The sequence below is a fragment of the Eleginops maclovinus genome, chromosome 4 (genome assembly GCF_036324505.1).
Source record: "Eleginops maclovinus isolate JMC-PN-2008 ecotype Puerto Natales chromosome 4, JC_Emac_rtc_rv5, whole genome shotgun sequence".
NCBI lineage: Eukaryota > Metazoa > Chordata > Actinopteri > Perciformes > Eleginopidae > Eleginops > Eleginops maclovinus.
The window spans coordinates 15,399,133-15,414,505 of NC_086352.1; the positions used below are offsets into that span (position 1 = coordinate 15,399,133).

General features: G+C 38.4%; 1 long non-coding RNA gene across 1 annotated transcript; it reads right to left on the reverse strand.

The window, feature by feature from the left end:
• Positions 1–4,213: 4,213 nt before the first annotated feature.
• Positions 4,214–15,260, reverse strand: LOC134862813 (uncharacterized). The gene is made up of 2 exons (XR_010165555.1): positions 15,034–15,260; positions 4,214–7,279 (listed from the first exon to the last, which is right to left on the reverse strand). It is a non-coding gene; the product is annotated as an uncharacterized LOC134862813 (long non-coding RNA).
• Positions 15,261–15,373: the final 113 nt, after the last annotated feature.

Consider the following 15,373-nt stretch of genomic DNA (forward strand, 5'->3'; position numbering starts at 1 on the left):
ATTACTAACGCTATGCCAGGATCCTACATCTTTGGAACACTTTAATAATAAATAAATATCATAACACAACGTATTTCATAGTAGTAGTTAAAATACAGTTTCCATAATATGTGATGATTATTCCTTACACTTTTGGTGAGATCTACTATAATCATATAGAGTCTCTTTATTAGATTCCTAGGTTGAAATGTCGGTGTGGTAATCATCACACTTCTCACATAAAGCACAAGCACACACACACCTGCATGCCGACATGAATGATCCTTCACATGTAGTCTGCATGAACACGGATGCATGAACAAGGAGTTGAATAGCTGAGAGAAGTGCTCAGGCAGACCCAAATCGAAATGCAGTAGTTGGAGAAAATAATTTGAGTCTTGGTTAATGGCTACTTTAAAAACCACGTGTAACTCAAGAAAAAAAATCACAATTGAATTTAGAGAAATTTCTGTACAATTTAAAGAGAAACAATTTTTTTTTTTTTAAATGTATCTGTTTCAGAAGGTATTATATAACAATGATTTTGGTTATTTAAGAGGCATCAGTCATGCACCACTGATGGTTCATTTCATAAAAACAAAACACATCTTAAAGGTATATGAAATTAAACAAATGAAAACAGGTCAGTGTTTTGCCACTCCAAAAATGTGATGAAAACTACGTGGCTGTGTGGCAGATTCAGAGGGCCAGCAATAACAGCCTGAGGTTAAAAGAAAACCCTCTCATATTCATGTATTAAAACAACTCCCGTGCCTCATCTACTAACTGCTATAACTTTCTCACAAAAAAGCCACATTTGGTGGGATCAAGGGCCTGGACCGCAACCTGACAGCCTCAGCAAACCTCTGACTCTGTTAAAGATTCAAAGTGACCTTATTTAAGAATTTGTTCATGTCAATGATAGTAACCGTAAAACTTCATGAACGGCATCATGCTGAGAATAGATGTGCAGTGTTTACTTCATCAGGACAACAAACACATTGTCAAAAGTAAGGTACAAAATCTACCTGCTTAGTAAATGTTACATGCATTTTAAGGTTAACCATACCCAAGTATTATTTATTTGTTTCAGATGACAATCAAATCATAGTTTTAGCTCTTTGTTATAGTTTATTCTTGGGGTCATTTGAATGAGTAAAATACCAATCAGATTATTCTAAATCTTTAAAAATATACCTTTACTAATGACTCCATAATAACTCTTCTTCTCTTGCGGTTGAGTACTACAAAATGTTTAACCCTGCCTCCCACAGAAAGAAGCTGTCAAGTGTTTGGGGTTAGACAAACTGAGCCGGTGTGTCTCCCCAGTAATCTTCAGGCTGCGGAGGGCTGAGGAAGGTGGAGAGGAGCCTGCCCTGCTGCAGCCTGAGGGGCTCAGGGCAGATCGGGGATAGAGGTTGATAATGAGCAGAGGGATAAAGTAGAGTTATGGAGGTCTTATCACCCTGAGCCCCGGGTCACACGGCACTGCTGGTGGTCAAAAACCCCTTAATCATTACACAAACTAACAGCAAACAGGTATTAGTAGAACATGGAAAGGCAAGTCATGAAGGAAAACATTTGCCGCTCCTTAAAAGGTTATGAGCAAACCACAAATGCTCTTCACGTGCATGAAACATATGAGCAGTTTTATTTTACTTTTTTTTGTTGCATCATTTGTATGAAATATGTGATGCAAATTTCACCGTTTCTTTTTTTCTGGTGAAGCTGCAGGAAGGTTTGAGCACAGGATGGCTCGACTCCTTGTCAGCTGAGCTTTGAAAAACGACCCCTGGGTGATATCTGTGTTGTCCAGTCAGTGTGAGCTGTGTGGGGGTCAGAGAAAGAGACAGACATGAGTGTGGCGTGCCGGGTTAAACAGACCTCAGGCTGTGATTTGTTGGAGTGAATCAGACGGGAGTCGACCAAAAACTGAATAAATCACCTCAGTGGCACCGGTGACAAAACCACTATAAATCCTTTATTTAAAATGCATCCATGTGGCTGTAAACAGGCATGTGAGTTGATTCGTTGCTTTTGCATTTTTATATCAAAGATACCCTAAAGAAGCATTTGTTTGACATATAGAAACATAAACATATTCTGCTTGAAATATAAATATTTGGAAAATGTTTTTTTATAACTAAAGTCTTGTATTCAGTCGACCCACTTTAAATATATGAAGATTCAAATATTGTACGTAACAAATTTAAACTGCATGAACAAAGAAATAACACCTAAGTTGCATTATTATCCATAACTGGTTTCCAAAGTTATTGAGGTCACCAACTAATGGTAGTCTGACACAGAAACTGAATTTAGTATTTAAGATAAACTACAGGAACACTTTCCCGCTTTGAATGGATTTTAAAATGAACTTTGTGTCAAACTCTGCACAAACACCTTTCTGCACAATAAGGCTCGAACAAACTCACAACGTAACAAAAAGAACATTTTTGAAGTTGAGTTGGGCTTTAAACCAGAATCTTCAACAACAAGATGCAAGACAAGTGGAGGAGCTTCGCACCAAACTTGCATTGTTGCACAATACAAAGTCTAGAGGGGGAATAGGAGGTCAGTGTAACCTGTAGGAGTATCATGCAAGTTCTCAGCCAGGATGAGACAAGCCAGTATTAGCTTACCATTACTATTCTTACTCAAGGCCGACTGCAGACACAGCAGCTGATGAAAAGATTGATTGGAGGAGGTTAAAGAGTAATTCGATACGACTGAGTTTAATACAATCACGTGTATTTTTGATCAAAACAGCATCAGCAGCAGAGTGGGGGATAAGGAACAGAACTGCTTCCGGCTGGTTACTATTATCCACTTGTTAGGTAACTCTATGTGAAATGAAAGAAAGAAAATCTGAATGTTTTGAACAACAAACATGAAAGCAGATTTTCTGGATTTGCAGCAGCAGTTCATCTGCGTTTCCGTGGCAACCATGGTGAAAACAGGAGCAGGCCTCCTCCTCTTTCCTCAGTCAGCATGTATCCCATTATGGTTGTACTGTGCGGACAGAAGAGCTCTGCCTGCTCGCCACAGCTTTATTTATTTTACTGTCTTTCATCTGCAAACCACTACCAATCTGCATCAGAGGGAAATCCACTCTGTGTATCCCATAGGTGTCATTTAGGATTGATTCCCTTGAATTAGCAGACGTCAAAGTGGAACCATGTGTCTGTCTGTCTGTCTGTCTGTCCGTCTGTCCGTCTGTCCGTCTGTCCGTCTGTCCGTCTGTCCGTCTGTCCGTCTGTCCGTCTGTCCGTCTGTCCGTCTGTCCGTCTGTCCGTCTGTCCGTCTGTCCGTCTGTCCGAACACCTGTGATTTTTGGAAACAGAGAAATGGCATATCACTGCCTTTAATTATCAAAACATTAATTACGGCCTCCGGGGATCACTGACCACTAAAAGTTCACTGTATCTGTCACGATCTGTTTCATATTAAGGGCAGAAGTGATAATAAGCTAGAAGTACATTCAACTACCTTCCAAATATGTGATAAATGCTTCAGAAGCTTTTGTGTTAACACCAGATTATCTATTCTCCCCCTAAAACTGAAACACTCTCGAATGAAGCTTATCCACCTACCAAAGAGACACAACGTTAAACAATACACTGCCTTGATTCAGTTTTACTTTTATTTCCATCTCTGTGGCACGATAAAATGTTTAAATCCTGCCATATAAGACAGAAATGAAACACACTAGAATTTAGATTTTTTTTAAAGCATGCTTGAGCTTTCCGGTTCACATGATCTATTCAGAAAAAGCCATAAACCAAAGTGAATCCACAGAAATCCCAAGTCAAGCATCATAAATCAGACAAGGGTCATTATTGGGTATCATCTTGAGTAGTGGTGGCTTCTTACTCAGATATATAGACAGAATTAACGGTGATCCATAACCCTTCAGTTGTTGGAGAAAACTTATGACACTGGAGTAAACAATAAGACCACCAAGAGCTTCAATATTGCCAAACGTATCGTAGCTGTGTTTATCATACGAGTCAACACCGCCACAGAAAAACAGGGCATACATCAAAGGGTCTTTAAGTGGTTCTTGACTTGAATTTGGCAAAGAACGAAACTTCCAGGGTAAATTTAACGCTAACAAAGTGGCTTCACACAAATTGACATGCTGATTGGTAAACATATTTTAAAAATATGCATTTTATGCAGTGATTCGCCGGTACCATTTAGCGTAGTTTAAAGCTGCTTGTTCAGAATCATCTTCATTTTAACGCACAGACTTTATTCAAAGCAAGATATGTTTACAGAATTTAATTGAAAAACAGTATCCTGTCATTTGTAACATAGCGTGCGTGTGGAAAAGCATAGCAAGTATACAGTACAACAGTTTAACCTGCTCAAATGAAAACCAGATAAAATATGAACAGGCACCCCGTCAATTTCAACCTGAATTTTTATTACTGTGATTGAAATGTAAAACAAATACAGATTCTAAATATTATTTGCAAAAGACTAAAGCATTGCGCTAAGACACAAACATAATGTAAAATACATTATAAATAGATAAAAGATTTGATGGTATTATTGCACATTTCACCTGTTACAAGGAGGACAGTATTGGGCAATATGGGTTTCCTTATTGCACAGAAAAACTTCATAATCACATCTTCATAAATTATTCAATTTAAATGAACACTCTCTTAACCTCTTTAGTAACAGAGAAATATTTGCATGGGATGTGAAAATCTGTACACTTGGCAGAAATGTCTCCCCAGATGAATTTACGCTTTCATTGGCTACGTGGAGTCATTCAAGCAATTCCTCCTTAATTTGTGTGAAAGAGTGAGCGAGACAGAGCTGACTGATCCAACATGAAACATCTGCCATCTGATTGATTTGCTGAATCAAACTGCCCATAGCAACGGCTCGAGCTTAGGCTTTTAAAAGAGCAATTTCACCCTAATACATGGCCCATTACCAAATGGACATTCATCACATTAACCCTGCCTCTAGAGAGCTGCCAGTGTCTCAGTTAGTACAGTGCCACAGTGCTCTCTGTCTCCAGTCAGGACACACTCAGCAGCATGTCCACTTTGCCATGACTGTGTTTACCTCAGGAATACACAAACGCAGCCTGCTGCAGGCTCTATTAACGAAGCGAGAAGAACCTCTGCTGATACACAATACAGACTGATTGACCCCCTTACGGTATACATGGATGTACTGTAATGTAGGTACCTTATTTCATATTTTGCAGGTTTGACAGTAATAAAAGCAGTATATTATGTAAGATTCTCACACTCTACAGTACATGAAGTCTATATGCAGCATTGTTTTTTCCTCACTGACCTTGAATAACCATGTTTCTGGTACAGATAACAACACTGAAATCTGGTACAACGTTTTCCAGGGAGGAAACAAATGCCACAATCAGCACACTTGCATAAAACACAGAAAACTATATATATGTTTTTTTTAATTCACAAAAATAAACACTTTTGCCAAACCTTTAATTAGCATGAAGCAGTGTGCTTTAGCTGAAATTAAGGAGCTCTGGGCCTAGCTGTGGTGGAGCCTGATTACTTAATAATATGGTGATAAACACAACTATCAATCAAAGCCTCTGACAGGACTTACAATTCAGGAGAGATGAGCCAAAATAAAAGCTGCTGACTCTCTCATTGTGGCGGTTCGTATGGGGGTGTGTAACAGGATACCCGCTACAGTCTGCAATGAAGTTCCTTGCACCAATGTGATGATATAAAGAAATAAAGTGCCACTTTTCAGAGCACAACTGCAGTAACTACAGCTGTCTCAAAACAACAGTTATGCAATCTAAGGTGTAAAGTCGCTCAGTGCGGAACGACAACAACGACAATATGTATAAAACACTGCTGGTAGCCAGAGTAAACAATCTTTACATTTCATTGAACATAAAAGTCCTCTAAAGCACCCAGCAGTACGTGGTAAGTGTGGTTCATACGGCGATGTAGGATCACTGATTCATAAATCATAAACATATTTTACAATAAAATGCGAACATTCTCGTTATAATGTTGTATTTTGTAGACCATAAAGTGGACTGGAAAGGCTGATTTGTTATTGTCAATATAAACTGATGCTCAGGCTTTTGTATGATGTGCAAAATAAAGATGCTAAATCTGTGATCTTATTCTGAAATGTTTTTTATTATATTTTAGACTTTTAAATATTTATTTTGATTTTAGGATTTCCCCCAAAAATGTAATGTATTTGGTATATTCTTAAAATATTTAAGCAACATATTTCCCTGAAATGATTAGGTGTGACTATTGCTAGCTCGCTTTCATGTAATCACATTTACATTTGAACATACACAGTTAGAATAAGTGTAAAACATTTGGTGTAACCTTGGATAAAACCTGTGAGTATCAAGAAAGATAACGTGCTGCATTATAATTTCTTAGGAAAGTAATTAGTAAGAGAACCTAAATCTTTGAGCACAAAACCATAACTAGTTATTTGAAATTTGGATGATACAAAGTAACTAAAATAATTTCATAAAATACAACTATTTGTATTAATTATGATATATTAAATATAGCATATCAATAATAATAATAATAAAAACATTTGAATAAGTTCATATCATTGCTGTTGGTTTGAAACATACATGTAATCAGCTGATATGAAACTAAATAGAGCAATTACTCAGATTTCCTTGTTGCTGAGAAGGTTTCTGTGAAAATGGCAAAAGACATTACAGATGGAAATGAATCGTCATCAAGCTGAATTCCGTTTTTTGTGTCTTCAAATACAAGGTTTCATTCAAATTCAGACCTTTTTTTTTTGTCTTGATGACAAAGGAACTGGATGTGATCAACACAACGTGTCTAATGAGAATTAAATGTATAAAGAATAATTCTTAACGAATACTTAAACAGACAAAGTTACCTTTCCTAGACTACCCTCCACTTCTCTGTTCATGCTGCTGTTTTCTGTTGGTCACAAGTCTTTGCAGCAGAGATGACGTGAAATAAGTTTTGGCTCCGAGAGGTAAATCACTGCAGCGCTGGGGGACTGCAGCCATTCTCTCTCACCTCGCCACTTTTAGCAGACCGTGGCTGATTTCCTTCCTTGCGTGACTCCGGAGTGTAAACACACAGCCAGAGTGACTCATCACTATTTCTCACTTCCATGGTCTGATATAAACACACGAAGGGGTCAGGTGTCATTTTGGGATGGTGAGTGGGTGGGGAGGCCAGTTTGTCTCCCCATAACACATCTTCCATTCTCCCAAGAATTCACTGCTTCCTGTGGCCAAAGCCGCATGCCTGCCCACTCCAGGCTGGGGGAAGGAGAAAGAGAAGCATAGTTAGAAATAGGCAGGGAAAAGGACAGACAATTTGGGTGATAGATTACCTTCACTGCCACGCTGCTCTTCAGCAAAATGGAAAGAATGCAGGCGTGATGAGCCTGTGTCTGTTTTAACCCAGACCCAACAAGAAAAATAGTAATGTTTGAGACAACATGGAAGGAATACAATTGGGTTTAATTGCAAGTGTGGCATAAATTAACTTCATTCTGTTTCTTTTAGTGGCAAATTGATTGATATGTCATGAAACCCTGTTTAGATGTGGCTGCCAACTTGTTTTCATGGACTGATTGGCACTCTGTTAAAATGGGATGTCTAGAAACGTCCTCATCAACACTTTGCCCTCTTGAGCTCTGTGTTAAGGCGATGTAGTCGGGGTGGAAGGGAGGAATTGCCCCTTCCTTTAAGGCCCCCAATCTGAAGAAGGTCCAAATACATTCCAACATCAATCACCTTGCACTCCACAGCTTTCACACTACCATTGTTATAGAGCAGACCAACGGAAAGAGGCCGGCAGCAGGTGGAAATAAAAAGCCCTTTGACAACTATGGGGTAAAATTCCACCCAAGATCGTCACAACATTTATACAAGCCATAGAGAGTAACGTCGGGCTGCCAGAAGTCTGAACACACAAATATCTATTCAGCAACATTCTTAATGCACTGATAGGAGCACGTGCCATAGACAGACAGCTAAAACCAAATCTAATCTGCATCTACACATGAAGCAACCATGGTCATGCATGAATGTATGCATACATGCACAAAAGAAATGAGGAGGAAAACAACCACACACTCACCAGCGACTACAGTTATTATTAAAAACACACAAAATCATATTCATGATGTTTGTTTCATTGCTCTACATTAAAGTTATTATATCAACATCCCTTGCATGCAAGAACATTTCTCAGACACATTTTTAATAGGGATGTGAATGAAGAGGATTAAGAGCACATAATGAGATACACACAGCAAGTTAATTGTTGCAGTAAGTTGTGTCTCTTTTTATTTTCACCTAATTGATACACACATCCCACCCTTTCCTCTCAAGAGTACAACCCACAAACTCATACTAGCTTTGTTTAGCTCTTGGCTTGCTTCAATTATATACACAACCTCTGGCAAAATAACTAGGACTTTCCAGAATTTTAAAATCACCTGTTACATTTTCTCCGTCTTTTTGCACCCAGAACATTATCAGTTATATCGATTTTCTGACACATCAGTTGTTTTCAACGTGGGTTGGTAATCAGGATTTTGTTTGTTATTCAGGGACATAAAACATCACATTTGTTGTGTATATTTTGTAAGCAGCTACACTTAAAAAATTTAAAAATGTGCAGAGAATAAATGCAGAAGATGATAAATCAACAAAGAATAAACCTATTGTGCGAGAAATAACTGAATCAGACATGCAGCTTTGCACTACACCCCTCATTTTGACTTCCCCCATGTTTTTCAACCTTTGACAGTTTACAGTATAACAGCTACAGTCTTTGTGCCTCTCTTGTCCTCCTTTCAGTTTATCCCTGTCCCTGGCAATGCCCACAGTTCCTTTCCTTTCCTCTCCTCTCCTCTCCTCTCCTCTCCTCTCCTCTCCTCTCCTCTCCTCTCCTCTCCTCTCCTCTCCTCTCCTCTCCTCTCCTCTCCTCTCCTCTCATCATAAGATAAAAACTTGGCAGGATCACTGTCATATGATGCCCATGCGTGTGATGCTTCACTGGGACCCCCCTTCACTCAGGAAATGCTCTCGGCCTTTTTCCCACCCCAGTGTTCCACTGTGGAGAGCTGGGCATTACAACCAAATTCAGTTACCATCCCAAAGCATTCCTGACTGATTCCAACCACCGCCTGCCTATGGGTTCCCACAGACAGCGAGGATGTGCCTTCATTTCCAACCCGCTGGATCACTGGGTATCAAGTTGTGAACTACCAGAGCTGTTTATGGCAGAACAGAGGAGTTTGAGCTCCACAATAGGCAATTACCATGCCCACTCAGCCCCCTCCCCTCCTTTCAATTTGCGGTTTGTCTGTAGGTGGGTTCGGTTGTGCACAGATTAAAAATAGCCAAGCCATTCCAGACAAGAACTGCAAGGGACATGGAACACACACTGCACAAATGATATCTCCCATTGTGGTGTGCTGTTTGGGAATTCTTAATTGCTTTTTCCGAAGCAGCTTTGCCACAGGAAAATCCCCCTTCAGAGTAAAGAAAAAAAGAACGAGTGGGCTGTGCGTAAACACCATGGATATTATGTAAACGCGCATGTAAACACGTACATATAAACCCATGTCGCCCCATGTGCACCCATCAAACTGCCATCAGAGCTGTATCAAAGGAGCTGACCTGCAGCAGAGCCAGTTGTGGCCTGCGTCTGCCCTCCCTCTTTCTTTTGTATTCTCCACTGTGGTTTCTGCTTCAGCTCTTATTATTGATGTCGCTCCCTGCATCAGACAGACCCTGTTCGGACCGGCCCTAGGAGGTGTCCAGGGCTGAAGGGTGGGGCGATCAACAGGCTCCCACTCTCTGTGGAAATGAATCCTACTAGAGATCCAACAGTAGAGCACAGAGCAGCGGACAAGTAAAAGTCTAATAGAAAATTGTATCGTGTTTTTAAATGACTTTTTGTGAGTCATAAAGAACTGGAAAGCAATGCGTTTTTTTCATTATAATGATCAGTTCAACAATGAGCTAAAGTTGATCATACTAGCAGCCAATATTGCCTGCTTCATTTAACATGCATCAAAAATATATTAAATTATAAAGTTGATAATATTTTAAATTTTAGAAAGCTATCATTAAAAAACGCTTGAATAATGCAATTATTCAGCAATGGAAAAGCACATAGTTTACATTCTCAATAATACATTTTAATAAAAACACAAAAACAGATTTGAAGACAAATACAACAGAAGAAACTGAGATAAAGCTGAACATTTTAGGGATTCAACATGTGGTTGTTTTAATTTTCTTTATCATGTCTAATTTGTTGCAAGAATGTTCATATAGATATCTAAGAATATTGCGAGTAATCAGGAATAATAGTAAATAATTCATCATCTATTTTATGATTTAGCTGTATACATTGAGGATGAACACAAACATAAACTGTCTATGAATAGCCTACACAAATAAATGTTGTTCTTCATGCTTTAACAAAGAAAGTAAAATGATGTTCTTATTTTGTTGGGGGTTTTTTTCTTTACACTTTTTGTGTTATGTCCTGTTTCACATAATAACAGCCTGCCAACTTTTTGAAATACCAATTTGCCACGAACAGGTATTAAACATTATGGAACATTTCCCCTTCCAGTTCTAACCACATTTGGACATTTAGGAATTTGTAAAAACCTCTGGACCAGCCAAATCCTCATTGCTATCCTTTATGTCAAATGATGTACTTCTGCCTCTGATCACTAAATAAACATATACCTTTTTTTGTCTTAAAGAAACGTTTTATTCTTTACAACCGTCAGAAAACAGCACTGAATCATCTTTGGGGCATAGGACAAACTAGCCAACTGAAATAATGAAATGCCATCTTTGTGATGTGAGTGGGCTTTCTTTAATTTGACAATATAGCTCTCCAGGGACTTTGTGGGAAGCCTATGTGAAGTTTTACTGAGGATGCTGAGGTTCTCACAATAATATTTCTACCAGCGACTTATACGTTTTGGGCATAATGAGCTCCCTATAGCGTAGGCTGCAGCAAAAAAAACAAAACGCTGTGTCAAAAACGCCATGATCAACAAATGTTATTGGCTCAAACATGCAGCCCATTTAGATGTCATTATTTATGTCATGGAATATCCTAATGAGGTTTTAAAGTGGATTAAATTACGATTTTAACGTGGAGCAAAAAATTACTCGAGGGTCTGAATTATCTAGACATCATCGACTACTCTAAATGATCAGTTATTAAAAAAGTGTGCAATTTATAGTTGTTGCTGCAGGTGTGCGTCGGAGACATGTGGGCGTATGTCTTGTGACACGTACATTCAACCAACAAATGACAAAAATAGAATGTCAGGGCACTATTTAGTTATTACATTAACATTAAGACAGTTGAAAATATCTATCTGTAACGTATACAGTTATTATTAGTAATATAACCCTTGTGTTGTAAATATGAAATCATATAATATTAAACATTAGTATGGCAAGATGTTATTGACAACTTATTGAGTCCGCGAGTGGAACGTTTTTTTTAACACATCAAATGTGACAAAAGATTACAGCAGTAAACTCAATGTCTCACACCAGATTAATAAACACTTTACAATTTCTATCAGACTGCAACACAACGCACGGGTTGAAAATGTGAATATATTGTTCGTTTACCGCTTATTGTAACTGTCATGCTTAAAGACACTTCCGCAGGGTGGATGTTTGAACTATTATTTTGAGTTAGTACCATTGGCATCTCTATGAAAATGTTGAGCAAGAGAAACATGTATTTAGTCATCCTTTCTGTAAAGGATGCTGTACCAAGGGACTAGTTTTATATGCGCCATCACACGCAACATGGCACGGAAGAGATATCTCGCCAAGAGAATTAAAAAGTAATCGAGCGCACTTCTGCTGCAGCTGATTACCGGAGAGGGAGGTGCCCATCAAATACACTTCAAATCCATGCAGAGACGCAACCCGCGCAATCAGCGGTCTGCAAGCAATCCCGTCCTTTCTCGTTCACATAAACACCATTTAAACGAAAATATACACGGCCACCTACAGCGCAAGGAAAGTGATGAGGGGGTACCCACCTCGACATTACACTGTTTTCAATTAAAACGACAATGCTGAATGAACTGCAGGCGACACTGCAGACACAAAAAGCAAGCAAAGCTATTATGATACACCTTTAAATTATTCCTTGGATAAAAAAAAAATGGACACATTAAAAAGGGTTACATTACTTCAAAATATGCAATTAAGTAATTGTGTAGGATCCATCTTATAGTCACACAATTCGCCAATAATATGTATGTTAAAATGGAAAAATATAAAATGTTTTTATTTGACAGTTCAATATAAAGACATGTTAAATAGATATATTTTCTGAAACGCACTCCTATTTACTGATAGGAGTATTCCTGCGCAACAGCTTCCCAAATATAAGTACCATTGTTTATATGCTTGTTCTTCACAATTTAGTTATTTATAACATGATCAAATAGTATAAATAGAATCTGAGGGATCCTATTTTATTAATAAATTAAAAAAACAATTGGATGGCATCCAGCCCAGGCTCTCTGACTAATGTGTAGACCAATTGGTCATATGTGAAATCAACTAATGAATTTCAATGTTTTAACTTTTGATATAATATTTTAAATAAACGTATCTATTTCATTATTGTGCATATCATTTATATTAAATATATATTCATTTTTACTCCAGTTTATCAAATCAGCAGTTTTGACACCTCACATCAATTGCATGCACTAAAAAGAAGTGAAACAAACAATTAAGGGAGTTAATTTAACTGATGTGATTCTGTTATTTAGGTAATGTTTTAAAACCTGATTCAAGTTCAAGTCGGATAAATGCACCGCCGGTTGGTGGATCATTTTGTCGCACTGTCCTCCAAACAAGGTCCCTGCGGCCTCTAGGTGACCCGGCGGCCCTCAAGGGAGAGAGTTATTCCTCAAAGAGCATCGTTTGTAAAGAAAATGTCATCTTCAAGTTTGACAGATCTGATAAAATTCTCCGACTCATTTTGTATCGGATCTTATCCAACCAACATTCTAATCTGTTATAAGGTAAAATCGAATTATACTGATGACCATCGCAGCTGACGTATAATCCGCTTGAGTTATTTGCCTAATCGGTATAAATGAATACTATTTGTAAGTACATTTTGTCGTTACTTATTCACACGCCTTATAATTTCTGAGAGAACAAGGAATGCAATGTCAACTTTTTGATCAAACAAATTCTCAAAAAATGTAGGCCTATAAGGTCAAAACTAAACGTATTTCAAATATTAATTCGAAATATATTTTTTAATATTTAATAGCTTCTGGTGTGACACTGTACAAGAGTCAACCGATGAGAGAATACACAAGAAACCATTCATTTAAACATGTTTGCAGAACTTTGCAATAACTTGATGTTGAGGGGTCCAAGATTGGTTTTAGAGCACTAAATAACGGTAAGACAGTCCGGAAAGCCTGTCAGGACCGTGCACTCTGCGGTGTACCTCCACCTAAGTGGCCGAGCATTCCTGGGGATGCAGCGCTGTCAAATATTTCATGATGGGACGTCATGGAAAAGTGCATGACTTTGTCAGAGATGGAGCAATAGGGAAGCCTTGACCTCGGGGCTCAAGCCTCAGTAAGGACGATAATAATATTCCACTGACCCTGTTATAGCAATTTGTAAAATATTTTTAATTTGTTAGCAATTCTTAAGTCTGATATTAGTTCATAAAAACTCAATTACATTATGCTAGATATCATTTAAGCTGTTTCAGGTTGATTCAGGCTGAAAATTATAATTTCTATCATTTCACTTCGATGGTGTCTTAGATTATAGAAGAAATATATATATTTTGGGGCTTTTTGTTGGCAAGAGAAAAAATGCAGCTGGAGAGAAGCAAATTACAATCCAACACTGATAGTTTGCGTAAACATTTAAAGACGGACACAGGCTTTGGATGATTATGAAAGTTACAAAAAAAATAGACCTATGCAGACTACAACAAAGAAAGAATAACATGACATGGGGCGAATGAGCGTGTGAGGGAAAAAAGCGCCATAATGGAATGAAGTCATCAGCCGTAATTAAATGCAGTGGGCAGAGAGAGGACGGGAGCGCGCCTGCCCCTGGTGCGCGCTGGGTGGTCTTCTACCCTGATAAATGTGTGGCCCTCACTCTAGGCGAGTGGCCGTACAGACACCGGTTAAAACAATACTTACATTCATTTATCTATGGGTTCAAATCTCCGCTGCAACAGCAAAAGCTAACAGTGGCACGTCTGTCACCTTTGGGTTGACACTGAGAATTTGACAATGGATTGTTTTCTCGTCTGAAACAAAAATGAGACTGAACATTTTTGGCAAAAACATTTTTAGATTTCAGTTACACCATGTGTATTGTAATTGTATGTTTTTTTTTTAAAGTGCTGCCTTTGTGTTTAACGCAAGAAAAAAGATTAAGCTACAAGAGCTACTGTTGACCTTTACGCATAGGCAGACGTCCCTAAAGATTGTCTGGTTTTACGCACAGGATAAAAATTCTTCACCGACTATTTTCTATTGTGTTATTTTCATTGTGTCAAAACCGACAGTCATTATAGGCATTCTCTAGAAGCAGTAAAGCCAGCATATATCAGAAGAACAACTATCTCGACTAACTGGACCCATGTAGAGGCAAAAGTTTGCCGGCTGCAGTTATCGAGATCTCCAGGGAACAATAAGCAATCTACTGTCAACACTTTTAGATTATGGACAGATCGTCTTTCATTAGCTCTCGTTCACAGCTTTGTAAAAGGTAGTGAATCGAACCAAAAACTATGGCTTTTCACTTTGAAAACACAACAAATCGGTTCGCATCTTGAGTGAAATACATCTCAGTTATTGTAACAGGCTTGATGCATAATTCAAGTTGATTTTTTAAAACTTTGCTATTAGATATACTGTCCCATAAAACAAAATAAACATTCACCTTGGCACTTTAAACGGCCATAGTTCGCTGGTAAAAAAGTGTTAAACCCACTGTACCTTCATTGGATCATGGATGGTAAACTGGAGCAGGAGTCGATCTTAGATCCCGGTCCGACTTGCTGTGCTCACAGTTCGGCAGAGTTTCCACCCTACTCCTCCTGCGTCCCTGCGTAAATATTATGACTGCATTACACAAACAATATTCATGTGCAAAAAAGTCGAACATCACACAAGACGCAGCAAAGAGACAGTCATATTGCATCCGATTGAGTATTAACCGGTCTAACGGAGCTTTTGCTTGATTTTTTATTTAAAGAAGGCCAGGGAAAATGTTTACATTTTGCTGTATAAACATCCTGCCCATGTTCCTGTCTATCTTTTGAACAAAATCAGAAGG